Here is a 13889-nt window from a genome sequence, read left to right on the forward strand (position 1 = left end):
GTCAGTCTCTATCTGCATCTAAAGAAGTTCGTAAGTAGTGCAGGTCTACTTTGTATTCTCATTAATTTTATATATTTCCATAGGTCCAATGATCATCAATATGCACATGATTTATAAATCTATATATCTAGCCCCAATCTCTCTCCTAAGTTGCAGAAACCCACATGTACAGTTGGCAGTTGATAATAACCACCTAGATGTCCTGTCAGAATCTAAAATGCAACACCTCCAAAATGGAACTAAGTATCTTCCCCCTGCCCCCAAAGATTCTCTTCTCCTTCCAAATTATTTCCACTGAGAGCACCATCATTCTTCTAGTCACCCTGATTTACAAACTCCAAGTCACTCTTTGCTTTTCCTATCCTATTCAATCAATTAATAAATCTTATAGATATTGATTACATCATTGCCTCTTGCATCTTCTCCTTTTCCTCCATTCACACTAGTTCTGGTTCTCCTAGTCTCCATGCTTCTAGAGTCTTCCTTTCTAATTAATCCTTCACAAAGTAGTCGAAATAATCTTCCCAAGGTATAAAGCCAAACACAAGCAGCTTTCCAGAGGACTGCTGCTTTGAACAGCTTTCAAGGTTCTGATTACATAGTATAGCAAACTCTCTATTCAATAACAAATCAGAGCAAAACATTCACAGAAAATCAAGGTACAGCATTCACAATGTTACAACTTATCACAGAAAATCAAAATACAGCATTCACCATGTCACAACTCAACAACTTATCACTAAAATGGCCATAGTTTTTACCAAAGTGGTCATATAGTTTTGAACAAAGTACAATCACTTAGTCAATCAATCACTTAGTAACTCAATCATTCAATCACAAAGTACAAAAGGTCAAAAGTCCTCCACCCATGGGGCACACCAAGTTACAAATCAGTCACTATTTAGCCATCAGTCACTATTCAATCATTGGTCAGTACCCTCTTAAGGGGTAGTGGGAAATATACAAGCCATCCACCCCTAGGTCACTAGTGAATTACAATTTCAGTCACTACTCAGTACCCACAGAGAGGTCTTTTCATCTTGACTCGCGGCAAGCTTTCAGCTCCCATGGCTCCTCTTCCATGGTCCCAGCTTCTGCCCAAATCTAACCAAGTGCCACCTGGGTTCAAAGGTAGACAGCTCCCAGTTCCTTGTCCAGCTCTCCATGCAGTTCCTGCTCCACAGCGGAGCTCACAGTATCCAATCCATCTCAAATCCTTCACAGTCTCTGTTCCTGGGAAGTCAAGGCTTAACAAAGCCACAAACAGACAAAGGACAGACACCACAGTCATGCTTCCTCTGGCAGCTCTGGCTGGCCCTCAGAAGTCTTCAGCAGAAGTTTCAGCTGGTTCCCAGAATCAAAATCACTTCATCTAGGTTCTCAGAATAAAAATCATTCTCTCCAGCCTGGACCTCTCTTCCTCAGCCTCCAGAACCTGGCTCCAAGAAGATCTGAAATTCCAGCTAGGGCTTCTCCTTATATACCTATTAGCTCCTCCCTATTCTGCCCCTTCCTGTTACATTAGCAACTTCCTGTTATGTCAGCAACAGGGATTCATACCTTTTGTTTCTTAACAAAGGCTTGATCTAATTAATTTCAAACTAGGTGCTAAGTACCTGTTAGCTTTGCCAATACAAAGCAATCAAATTACATTACTATTACATAAGGTAAGGTCTAACCATGTCACTATTCTGCTAAAAAATCTTCAGTACCTCCTTATTTCCTCTAGGATAAAAAAAAATTACTGCACTTAGCAACTGACACCTCTACAACTTAGTTCCAATCTATCTTTTCAAATATTTGCTATTACTCCCCTGTATGTATATTAATGTCCCAGGCAAACTGGACTACTAGCTCTTCCATGAACTTCCATACCTTCATATGAGTTATTGCTACCCAACCCCACCCTGCCACAAATGCTTCAAAAACAGAATTTTTACTTTCATTCAACACTCAACTGAGGTGCCACCTCCTATACAAAGCAGATCACCCCAGTTAAGTATTTTCAAGTTCCTCAAATTACTTTATATTCATCTGTGAACATCCCAAAAGAATGTAAGCTCCCTATGACAAGAGACATTTTTGCTTTTGTATTCCCAGCATCAAGGATCTTAATAGATTAGTTTACCAAGTTAAACTGAAGCACCAATTATCACTGGAAAAGACCTTTGAAAACACTAGTTATTTGAGTTTGTTTGTAGATTCTAACTGAATAGGGATTTACTATATGTGGGTGAGAAATATTAAGTTTAGAAGATACAAATATTTACCTTACCTCCTAATGACCTGGGGAATACAATACAGGCAAAAAATATTTTGTATACTAAATACCAATGAAAATTTTAGCAAGTTCTAAACCATAGCAGACAGCAAAATTAACAGCATCAATTAGCTGAATCACTATATATACATATTATTAAAGGGTCACTATCTGCCTTATCTAGAAGATATAAGATCACTTTGATTCTCAGGTTATCAGCACATACTGTTCATAAGAATCTCATCAAGGAAACAAAGCCAGGATTGAAATCCAAGAACTTTGTGCTTCTCCACAGTTCTTAAAAGCACTGGAGGCTATTCATTCTTTATCAGATTTCAGAATCAATATATACTGCACTAAATTACTGTTCCTGATTATAATTACCAAACAGAAAGGAGAACCAAAGAGATCTCTTTCAGACTCTTCTACATAATACAAAAAGACCATCACTTTAAGAAAGAATCTCTTTCTCTAAAAGGAGAAACACTTCCATATTCTTAAGCAAGCTAAAATTTGATTTATCAACACAAAGATTTTAACATTTCATGACTGGGGAGAAATCCTCATGCTGCTTAAAACTTCACCCTAACTTATATACTAACAAAAGCACAGGTGGAATTATCAAAACAGAAATGTTTTAAGCAATCCTAATATGTGAAAATCTATAGTTACAAAAAAAACACTTATATTAGGGAATTTTTGTTTTTACAAAATAAAACAAAAAAGAGCTTTCTATTCCATAGCAAGCACTCCCAACACAATTAAAATGGAAATAGTTTTACACGTGACTTTAGAGGGTGTTCTATATTGTGAAAAACAAAATGTACCTGTAATATGATACTTTAAATCATCTTCATTTTACTATATCCTAAGCAATTCCCATTCATTATCCTTAAACCTCTCCCATTTCTCTTCCTAAGAAGGGCAGAAATTGTTGCCAACCTCATCATTTTGTAATAGCAGTGTAACCAGTATGATCTATCTAAACTCTACATGTAAACACACCAACAAATATCCAGCCAAACCCTTTCTATTCCCAGTTCTACACTCTTCTCCCCCCCCAAAAAAAATGTAAAGAATAATAGAAATTAGACTTGTTTCCAGACCACAGAGGAAGGTTAAGTACTAGACACAACCTCTAAAAGGGTTTCCTTTATATGTCCAATGCTATGACTGAAAGCAAATATTGGTTCCTCTCCAAAATACTTTGATGGATGATAGAAAACAATTTTTTTGTTATATTATATCCAAATAAGTCATGTTGATGAGACTTAATTTTTTTACCAAATTCATAAAAATTCTTGTAATATTACTCACAATCAATTTTTACCTCAAGTGTAATATCACATCTTTACAATCTCACAAATGACTGAAAGACAAGGAGAATATAAGATTTGTATTATTTATTGACTATGAAAAAAAACATTTGACTCAGAAGAACAACACTGCCTTGCAGGCCCCTTTAAAAGGTGCCTCCCATCTCTATGCTAAGATCATTCCTTGGAATGTAACAGATTCTCTGGAAAATGACAGAAATAACCCAGTTCAATGACCTGAAAATAAACTTCAGGTGAGGTATAAAACAAAGAAATGTATGCTCACCAAAAGTATTCATCACTGTGATGGAGGAGATCCAGTTCAAGAGTCCAAGTCAAAGTTTCCCAGAGGAAGGTGAGGTTCTCAGATAAAGATGGCATTTTGTTAATTACAGGAAGTATCAAGACAGTGAAAGTCTCCAGGAAGAAATCTCTAATTACTCAAAGGAGTTTGGCCTGACCATCTAGAGAAACAACCAAACGGATAAAGACTGCCTACTGCCTTGACTTCAACATGCATCTACTAAATGGACACCCTATAGAGCTTGTCCAATAGTGTGTGTGTGTGTGTGTGTGTGTGTGTGTGTGTGTGTGTATAATTAGGAAAAGAAGTAAAGATAGTCAATGAGCTTTGCCCAGATCTGAAAAGAACAGAATAGGCTGAATTGCTTTCCAGATTACATACTTTTACTGACCTCAAGCTTCCCGTAACAGCAAAGGTCTGACTCTTCAATACTAACATTTAATCAGTGTGTCTATACAATGTAATGAGATTTGTTTTGGAGAAAAAAAATTATTAATAATGTATGCTGGGTTTTAGATAAATCTACCAGAAATAATTTTTCTTAATTTTACATTAATATCAATTATGGCAGAGAAACAGAGAGAGAGACACGAGAGAAAGAGAGAGAGAGAGAGAGAGAGAGAGAGAGAGACACACACACACACACACACACACACACACACACACACACACACACACACACACACACACACACACACACACACACACACACGCAAGTTGGCATAGTTCCCCACTGCCTTCTGAAAGGACTCTCTCACCCAAGATGACTTGAGGCAACATTTATAGCCATCTTGAACAAGAAAAAGATCACATATAAAAATAGTTTTGTGCTAACATTCCAAAACAAATGAATAATAAAATTATTTAGTTCCTTAGTTGATCACTCCTAAACAAACAGACCTCCTCCCTTCAGGGCTTCCATTTCCTTTTTCCTCACTCTTTTTAACTTCTGTAGACCAGTTTCTAACCTTATCATTCAATTGAAACTGCTCTCTTCAAAGTTACCAAGTATCTCTTAATAGCCAAATCTCAGTACCTTTTTCTCAATTCTCACGCTTCTTGACCTCTCTGCAGCCTCTGACACTGTCCATCACCCTGTTCTTGACACACTCTTCCCTACAGGTTTTCTGACACTGCTCTCTCCTCATTCTTCTACCCGTCTGACCACTCTTCAGTCTCCTTTGCAAGATCTTCATTCAGGTCATAACCCTAACTGTGGTGGTCCTCCAAGGCTTGGCCCCCTTTATGGCTAGCTGATGAAATCATCAACTCCCAGGAATTCAATTATATTATCTCCTAGTCTCAGTTGGTCAGTCTTTCTCTCTCTACACATTTACATATATAAAACCCACTTCACTCAAAAGCTCATAGATTGGACCACAATAGGTCCCAGCCCAGGCTCTGCTTAATGGCTGAATTTTGGACCCTCCAGGCTTAAAGTGAATGTCAAAGGTAACAGTTTCACTTAAGAACTGCATCCCTGAGGGTCTTCCCTCCCCACCCCAAGCTAGATTTTTTTCCTCTTTTTTTCTAATTAAAGGGGTCATCCCTTGATTCACTTCTTAAAGAGGACTACTCACTGAATAGGCATTAGTTACCTCACTCTAAGTGAGTAGGTGAAAAGACCTTATCCTAAAAGGGCCAGGGTCTCCCACTGCATCCAGATGAATATGTGGTCACTGGATTCAGATGGCTCTGCAGGAGAAAGTGAGATTGGTGACATTGCACAGCCCTCCGTCACTCAAATCAAAGTCAACTGCAGGTCATATCATCATTTCCTTGATGCCATGGTCCTCTTTGAAATAGAAGGACCAACACGACACAGTACCTGGCAAATGACAGGTGGTTATTAAATGCTTGTTTACTAGACTTAATATTTTCTCAAAAGAGAAACATGGGTCAAAGCATCAGTCCTTTCAAGGGATGGACAAAGAGTATATATATCACCCTTAGATGGGTCAAACACTTCAGGTGGGTGGGAAGGCAATGATCTAACAAGGTTATTCTGTATTCAATTATTTGACTACCAACACTAAGAAAGCTTATTGTCCATCCATCTGGCCTGCCTCCAAACAGAGAAGTTTGGAAAGGGTTTAGACCAAGAAATTTTATTTCTCAGTATTTCTAGAGAATCCTAAAAAGCATTTAATAATGCTTCTAAACTTGGAACACCACTGCATCTCAAGAACTACAGATGAGCATTACATAGAGAGCAATGAAAAAGCCTGTGACAGGCATAAGAAGGTAGTAATGTAGAACCATGGAGGAACTCTGAAGAAGACTATGAGGAGAAGATATCATCAAAGAATTGTATTACAGAAAGAGAAGATGGGCTGGCCATGTCTCAAGAAAAACTGATCCACTGGAACACTTACAATGTCAGGAAAAGGCCTACAGCCTATTTGGCAATCCCTCTGTAGTGAATTTTTAAGAGAATGTTGATGAAAGTGACAGAGGATGGATGGGCATGGAACTGATTTTGAGTTACATCATTAAAGGGAACTTCTGAATCTACATCACAGATTCATATGATTTCAGTGGTTTTGTACATTAAAATTAATTATATCTGATAGCAATAAAACTGTGAAGAGTGAAGTCATCATTCTAATTATTGTTCTACTGTTACACATTTTATTACTGTGTAAGGAAGAAGCAATGTTTTACTTGTTATATTTGTTTTTCTTTTTTTTTTTTGGAGGGCAATTCGGGTTAAGTGACTTGCCCAAAGTCACACAGCTAGTAACTGTGTCAAGTGTCTGAGGCCAGATTTGAACTCAGGTCCTCCTGACTCCAGGGCCAGTGCTCTATTTACTGCGCCACCTAGCCTCCCCTACTTGTTATATTTTAAAGGGAAAAAACATAATTTTGAAAAAGCATAATCCAAGTTAAACTGATTTTTCTGGATCATTTCATTTAATCCTTTTATAGCACAGATTGTGTACCAATATCAAAAACCTGAATAACTCAGAATATAGTATAAATAAGAAAAAATAGTAACATTAATCAAGTGATGAATAGGAAAACTTCATTCTCCCTTCTTCACTATTATCTTTCTTGTCATCAAATATAAGTCCAGGACATACAAAATCACTGAAATCATTAGACATTATAATTATTTAAAAGAAAGCTTGATGTACATGTTATCAAACTTTTTGAAATGTATTTTACAATTGTGATTTTTTCTTCCTCTCTAAAAAATATTACTATTTCTCATATGAAATGACCCTCTGGGAGGGTAGGTAGGTTAAGAAACAGAAGATATCAATAAAAACTTTTTTTTACATGAAAGCATGAGCCTTGGTCCTGTTAAATCTTATAATAACTATCACCAAAGGGAATATGCTATTTGTTGGCATTTTCCAGGATTTTGCAACAGAACATTAGTGTTTGGAGTTTCAATAAGTTCTCCAAGACCATTTTCTCCTGATAATGTACTAGTGCAAATCCACCCACTACATAGTGAAGAACAGCAGGCTAATACTCAGAGCCATTACTTCTACCTAGGGTATGAGGGGTTGCAGAAAAGTAACACTTGAACCAATTCCCTCTCTCAGGCCTTGAAACACATTAAGAACCTCTCATTTCTCCCCTAGAAACCACAGCCTAGAAAATTAACAATCCTATTATGTCACAAACAGATTTTTCAGTCAAAAAGTAAGGTAATGTGTTATTTTTAGCTGAACTTGGGGAAAGGAAACTCGGGTAAGATTAACTGTCTTAAAAATGCAAAAGCTAGAGGTATACACAAGTACAAAGAACATGTCATTGTATATCAAACACTCATGAGCAGCATTCTCTGGAATGCAAATTCACAATTCTCATTTCCATCTTCCAGATCACTGCCATATTAATATCCTAAAGGTCATGTCTGGCCCTGTCACTCTTCTAAACAAGAAGCTTTAGTGATGCCCCACTAACTTCAGGATAAAATACAAACTCCTCTGTTTGGCATTTAAAGACCTTTACAATCTGGCTCTAGCCTATTTTTCTAAGCTAATATCATTCTCTTTTATTCATTCCACATTCTAGCAAAACAGGTCTAGATTCCATCTTCTGCCTCTGTGCCTTTACACATGCTATCCCTCATGCCTGAAATGCTTTCTCTCCTCTCCCTCTCAGAACCTGCTAGCTCCTTTAGTTCATTTCTCCCCATGTTGCAATCTGGACTCCAACATGTTTCCAAGCTAAGTACTTTCCTTGGCATAGACTCTCTTTTTCAGCTTCCTTTTGTGCATTGTCTTTACAACCATTGGGAGGTGTTTTTTTAGTCTACTCCTAAAAGGAAGGAACTGTCTTTTTGCCTCTATCTCTACTGTCAGTGCTTAGCACACTGCCTGACACAGTAAGCATTTTACACTTACTGACTCCTTTCTGTGTCATTTCCTTTAAGAAGCATTTCCCTTATCCCCCCCATTTTACATTTATTCTATATTTACTTATCTGTACACATACTAAATACCCCTAAGAAGGCCCTCCTTGAGAGATGAGACTCGCACTTTTTAAGACAGTGTTTGTATCCCCAGTGCCTAGAACACACAGTAGATGTATAATAGATTGTACTGACTGATTTGGATACATGTATGTTAACCACCAGACCATTTATTATTAAAAGAAAAGAGAAATACCTTCTGTCCACAGAGAATTTTTCAACTAAAGAACTCCAAGTGGTTGTGTAACAGCATTCTCACCCTGTGGATGGTGAAACTGAAACAGAAAGGAGAATAAATCAGCACCAGACAGGAGAAGGTTGGGAATTCCTTTACTTCCTGGGCCTCAGCTACCTCATTTGTAAAGTAATCATGACCAAGAGAGTTCTTAACCGTTTTTGTGATAGACCCCCTTTGGCAGTCTGGTGAACTCTACAGACCTCCTTATCAGAATAAGGCTTTATTGTCTACTTTTGTAACTGAAAAAAATGCTAAATTTCAGTTAGATGTTAGTGAAACCAAAGGTGTCAATTTTCTCACACTCAAGTTCAAGGCCTCCCTGAAATCTATGGTCAGACCTCTTGAGGATTCGTGAACCCCAAGTTCTAGAATCCCTTGTCAGACGACGTGGGATTAGAGCTCTTCCAGCTCTAAATCCTGTGAACCTCTCTAGCTCTCATTTCTGTTCCTACCACCCCTACCTTCCATTATCCCACCGGAGGGAGGGAGTTAAGCATTAGTTTGAGCCCAGCTGGAAGTCTCTGGATCCCAAGTGGACGCTGGCTGCCTGGCTGACTACCAGACAGCCCGGTGCCTCAGTTTACCGCCCCCTCCCCTAAGGGGGAGGAGTTAGTGATTTACGACATTACTCCTCGGGGGCCGGGGGGGGGGGGGTCTCCCCCGCCCCTGCCCCAGGAGTAGAAGGGGCTGCCTAATGGCACCGGATGAGCAGCGGCAGTTAGTCGGAGTTTAGGATCCCTTCCCGGGGGAGGCCGGGCCGGCAGGCCTCGCTGGGAGCGACGTGAGTCTGTGAGGCCGGCGAGTGACGCCTGCGGGGCCGGCGAGGCCCAGATAACGGGCCGGGACTGGGAGCACGGACGAGGCAGGCGGCGGTGCCGGGGGCGTCGAGGAGTGAGGGGAAGGCACCCGAGGAGTCTCGCCTCCCCAACCCCGGGCCAGATGCGCCAGCGCCGCCAGTCATTCTCTCACCTGAGGGCAACAGGTCCGACCAGGCGAAAGCCCGGTTCCCAATCCTGGGGCCCCCGACTCCGGAGGCCAAAAGTCGTCGCCGCCACCACCACCACCACCGACTATTTACCTCCGGGAGACGCGCGGCCCCGCGCAACCGAACCTGATACCTGGGTCCGCCCCCGCCTGCCCCGCCTCCAAGCCCGAGAGAAGGAAAGGAAGGAGTGGTAGTGGGAGGGGGAGAAGTGGAATGAGAACCAATCGTGACCCGAACGACTTCCAGCGCGCGCCAGGATTGGTCTTCCCCGTGAGAGACTCTCCACCAATGCCTGCTGGTCCAGCTCGGTACTAAGGGACTTTCCGCTCCGTCAAGCTCGGTCGAGCCAAAGTGGGGGTGGGGAGGGCTAAGAGGAAGAGGCAAGAGAGGGCGGGGACGGGGAGAGTGGCGTTGCGCTCTTTGATTGGCTGTCTGGCTGCAGGCCTAGAGCCATCATTGGCTATGTGATGAGAGGGGTGGAGCACTACCAGTCCCTCTGGGCCTCAGCTGTCAAAACGTCTTGCTGAACTGGGTAGGGCAGGGTCCGAGGTCCTAGGGTGGTAAGATTTGGAAGAAGTCAGAGCTCACGCCCCAGCTTGAGCTGGGAGTCAGGACTGGGACGCAGCTTTAGCCCGGAGTCCCAAAATAACACTCTGCCCTTAGCTCTGGACCATCGAGTTTCCCAGTCCCTCGCAGCAGCCCTGTGCCTCAGTTTCCCCTTATGAATTTGGCTGAAGGGAAGTTCGGCTCCTATCCCAGAAGCCACACACTAGTCATTGGGGGGAGGGGTCAAATTTAGGTCACAGAGGAGGAGAAAGTATTGCCACACATTTAATTCATTCTTCCTGGCCAACAGCCAGGGTTTTGGTTTAGTTAAGGATCTTTCAATTAGAAGGAAGGTTTTTTGATTCCCAGATGAGCTCAAAAATATTTAAGGAAGTGATTTTTTAACGTAGTAGTGAAGGCTCTCAGTACACTGGATTCTTGTTAATTAAGTCTTTCTCTGACAAATTAAGCACCAATTATGAAAGAGAATGAATAATACTCAAAGGAGGGATGTAGGAGGGGAAGGGTCTTAATCATGACATAAATTCTCCCTGTGGAAGAGAGACTTGTTCCTAAGGGTTTGAGGGATTCATCCTGAGTGGTGACAGCACAAAGGGGTGTCCCTGTGCCAATAAGTACTTGTAGAATGACTATCATTCACTACAGTCCTCCCCATTATCTCATCTGGATGCAGAAGAGATGCAATCATGAGACCCATACTGGAAGCTTTTCTAATTTCATATTACCTGCTGGCATTTGTACCCCCTTGGCACTTTAAGAACCTAGTATCACAGACCTTCAGGATACTTTAGGGACCAATTGAAGACCCATCTTCAAACAGTTTTCCCTGATTATTCCAATTCCCAAAGTGCTCCCCCCTCTCTGGTATTCTTCTCTAATTGTTTTACTGATAATATAATTTCCCAAACAAGATCAGCCCCTCCCACAGCAGGAGGCTGTATCTTCTGTTTATTCTTTTCACAATACTCAGCACAGGGCTAGGTACATGGTAGATGGTCTAGCCATGACACCTTCTGTTTTCATGAAGTGTTCCACAGTTACTCATTTTAATGTATATGACTATTCAACTTCCTATTGTTATACCTGGGAAGCTCAAGAATATTTAGCTATTCCATTTAATGCCAGCAAAGAATGAATAACAGAAAACTGAGCGCAGTTCTCCAAGAGGAAATTGCTAAATGTATGATTCCAAATTTCTTGTCTATTCTCAGCCCCATAGATATAAGATCACTGTGTTTTTTTTTTCCTGTGTAGAATCTATTAAATTTAGGAGACTGATACCTAGTGATAACGCTACTGAGAATCTTCATTTTCATTCAGAAAGGGCAAGAGAGGGTTTTTCCCCCCAGAATGAGAAACCATGTCATTTTCATTTAACATATGACAACCAGGGTTTTGTGAATGAGAAAAGGTCTCATGTGAGCTCTTGTTTCCCAATACCCTTTCTATAAGAATTCGTAAGTATTATTAGAAACCTATCTGGACTGTGTAAGCCTCTTTTCATTGTAAGCTTCTTGAGGGTAGAAACTATCTTTTTCCTATTTGTATGCCAAGAACTTTAGCACGGTGCCAAGCATAAGATAGATTCTTAATACTTATTGACTGACTATGCTATCCAAATGCCTATTCGCCCTTAGGAGAATCCCAGTCTCTACCCTTTCTTTTGAGGACTTTAAAATCATAACCACAGAGAGATTAATCTGCCAAAACTTGTACATAGGCCTTAGGATGCTTTTGGGGATCCCTGCTAGGCTTTGAAACTTGTTTTTCAGCTATGAATTCCTTATGCTGAAGAATTTCAAATCAAGCTACTTTGGCAGATTGCACTCATCTGTGATGGATTAACAATTGCTGTGAAAAGTCTTGTGCCCATCCCCCCACTCCAATCAGCTAACATCAGTTTATAATTTATAATCTAATGTGTATTCTTTCCCCAAAGAGAGCAAGGCCACAGAACAAAAACAAAAGCTTTGTCATTAAAAGATTACAAAACAGGGTGGAGTCAAGATGACAGAGTAAAAAGGAAGCATTTTTGCTAGTTCACCCAGCATACCTACTTCACAACAAAAAATGCTCTAAATCACTAATAGGAAAATGCAAATTTAAACTTAAAGGTACATCCTCATGCCCCTCAGATTGGCTAAAATAACAAAAATAGAAAATGACATGCTTGAGGGGTTATGAGAAAACAGGTACATTAATGCACTGTTGGAAGAAATGAGAACTAGTCCAACAATTCTGGAAAGCAATTTGAGACTATGTCCAAAAAGCTATTAAACTATGGGTGCCCTTTGACCCTGAAATACCACTATTAGGTCTATGCCCCAAACAGATCAAAGAAATAAGAAAAAGACCCATACATACAAAAATATTTATGGTAGCTCTTTTTGTGGTGGGAAGCAATTGGAAACAGAGAACCCCCATCAATTGAGGAATGCCTGAACAAGTTATAGTATATGAACACAATGGAATACTATTTGGTTGTTTTTTTTTTTAAAAAAAAACAAGTTTTGGCCCGGTTTATTAAAGTATACTTTTATACATTTTACTTTTCACTGGTCTGTTCTGGCATGCTTCTAATGATATCAGAATCACCTGGATCAATGATAGCCAGTGTACATACTCTGTAGTACTTCCCACATGCCGTACCCAATTCAATGTTATTGCCACTGAAGTGATGTATGCCAGTTTTGGCCAACATAGCATAATATTCGATCTCTGATTTCCTCAAGGCTGGGCAGTTGTTGCTAAGATGACCAATTTAGCTTTGCCTTGTCTGATCATTTTCAGGGTCTGTTTGTAGCCTAGCACATATTTGCCGCTTTTCATGACCAGCTGGAGCCTCAAGTTGATGGATTCCAGCGACTTTTTCATCTTCTTTGCAGCCACCATCTTCCTGCCTGCGGTGCGGGAGGACCCTCAGCCAGAGACCTGCTGACAAGATGGCCGGGAAGCAAGAAAGCATACTATTTGTTTTTTTTAAAAAGGTATAACAGTTTAAAAAAACTGGGAAGACTTCTAGGAACTGATGCAAAGTGAAGCAAGGAGAACAATTTATACAACAATAGCAATATTGTAAAGATAATCAACTGTGAAAGACATAATGACTGACCAACATAATGACCAACCATTCTAAAGGATTCATGATAAAACATGCTACCCATCTCCAGATAGAGTTAATGGACTCAGGGTACAGATTGAAACAAATTTTCTTTTTTTCTTTTTTTTGGACATAGCTAATAAGGAAATTTTCTTTGCATGATAATATATATTTATAATGATTTTTGTTTTTCTTGTCTTCTCATTAGTTAAGGATGGGGAAGGGGAAGGAGAAAATTCAGAACTGAAAATTGAATTAAAAAAAGATTACAAAATATCTCTCGCCCCTCCTTCCCATTCTTCAAAATAAACACCTCTCTCAGAAGCCAGGAGAAACAAGTACCTTCAGTCCCTATAGAAGCTTTCTAGTCCTTGAGACACCTTTCTTAGGCAAAGGCAACAAAACCCAAAATATTTCATTCTGGCTAGTGACAAAAGGGCCTTGGCTCACTCAATGCTGAAAGTAATTGTTTCCGTGGGGATAGCAGCAAGAAGTTACTTCAACTAAGTGCCTACAAAAAGGAAAGACTGGAACCTTCCACATTTTGTTTCTGTCATAAGCGTCGTCTTCAACTTAGTGAATTGCAGAGGCTCTAATTTGCCTGCAATTTTACTTTCAGCCTGTGTTCAGCAAAGTTCTCCTTACATGACTCATTGGGAATTTGTATTGCATTTGATTTTTCTTAGCTGA

General features: G+C 40.2%; 1 protein-coding gene and 1 pseudogene across 8 annotated transcripts in view; both read right to left on the reverse strand.

Annotated features, from left to right (window-relative positions):
- The window catches only part of CYLD (CYLD lysine 63 deubiquitinase), a 76033-nt gene extending 66312 nt beyond the window's left edge, over positions 1–9721 (reverse strand). For 2 of the 8 annotated variants that reach the window (XM_069082516.1, XM_069082511.1), the window contains exons 1-2: positions 9517–9715; positions 8506–8584 (exon numbers count right to left, since the gene is read on the reverse strand). The gene's annotated coding sequence lies outside the window, so the exon portion shown is untranslated. Of the gene's footprint in view, positions 1–3862; positions 3940–8505; positions 8585–9516 lie in introns of all 8 variants that reach the window. The other 6 variants (XM_069082515.1, XM_069082510.1, XM_069082512.1 and 3 more) reach the window with 5 other exon arrangements.
- Positions 9722–12575: 2854 nt separating this feature from the next.
- Positions 12576–13838, reverse strand: LOC138157064 (large ribosomal subunit protein eL30 pseudogene; annotated as a pseudogene).
- Between the last annotated feature and the right edge of the window lie 51 nt (positions 13839–13889).

The sequence above is a fragment of the Petaurus breviceps genome, unplaced genomic scaffold, assembly GCF_028583685.1.
Source record: "Petaurus breviceps papuanus isolate PSGF00001 unplaced genomic scaffold, PetGlider_PUasm1.0 171, whole genome shotgun sequence".
Taxonomy (NCBI): Eukaryota; Metazoa; Chordata; class Mammalia; order Diprotodontia; family Petauridae; genus Petaurus; species Petaurus breviceps.